Source organism: Marmota marmota, unplaced genomic scaffold (genome assembly GCF_001458135.2).
Source record: "Marmota marmota marmota unplaced genomic scaffold, marMar, whole genome shotgun sequence".
NCBI lineage: Eukaryota > Metazoa > Chordata > Mammalia > Rodentia > Sciuridae > Marmota > Marmota marmota.
Genome location: NW_026000261.1, coordinates 13989596 through 13990636, shown reverse-complemented (window position 1 = coordinate 13990636; position 1041 = coordinate 13989596).

Sequence of the window (1041 nt, the reverse complement as noted above, 5' to 3'; positions counted from 1 at the left end):
ATTTTTGAGATAGTATCTCACTGAGTTGCTGAGGTTGGGTTTGAACTTGTGATCCTCCTGCCTCAGCCTCCAGAGCCGCTAGGATTACAAGCATGCCCCACCACTCCCAGTATCTTCTTCACTTTTAAAGGATGATTTTTGCTAGACAATAACTTCTAGATTCTCTTTATTTCTTTTAACATTTAAAATATTGCACTCTAGGGCTGGGGTCGTGACTCAGTGGTGGAGTGCTTGCCAAGTACATGTGAGGCCTTGGGTTTGATCCTGAGCACTACATAAAAATAAATAAATAAAATAAAGGTATTGTGTGTAACTACAACTAAAAAATGTATATTTAAAATATTTCACTCTATTCTCTTGTTTGCATGGTTTCTGAAAAGAATTATAGTAAATTCTCATTATTGTTCCCCCATATATAAGTTTATTTTTCCTCTTCTGGCTTTAATCACAATTTTCTTTTTGTTTTCTATTTTCTGAATTTTGATTACAAAATGAAGGTTTCATCTCACTCCAGTCAGAATGGCAGCTATTAATAACACAAACAACAATAAATGTTGGGGAGATTGTGGGGGAAAAGGCACACTCATACATTGCTGGTGGGACTGCAAATTGGTGCAGCCAATATGGAAAGCAATATGGAGATTCTGTGGAAATCTAGGAATGGAACCACCATTTGATTCAGGTATCCCACTCCTCAGTCTATATCCAAAGCACTTAAAACAGCATACTACAGGGATTCAGCACATCAATGTTTATAGCAGCACAATTCATAATAGCTAAACTGTGCAACCAACCTAGATGTCCTTCAATAGATGAATGGATAAAGAAGCTGGTATATAAACATAATAGAATATTACTCAGCATTAAAAGAGAATATAATCATGCATTTGCAGGTCAATGGATGGAGTTGGAGAATATAATGCTAAGTGAAGTAAGCCAATCCCCCAAAACCAATTGCCAAATGTTTTCTCTGGTATAAGGAGGCTGATTCATAGTGGGGTAGGGAGGGGGAGCATGGGAGGATTAGACAAACTCTAGATA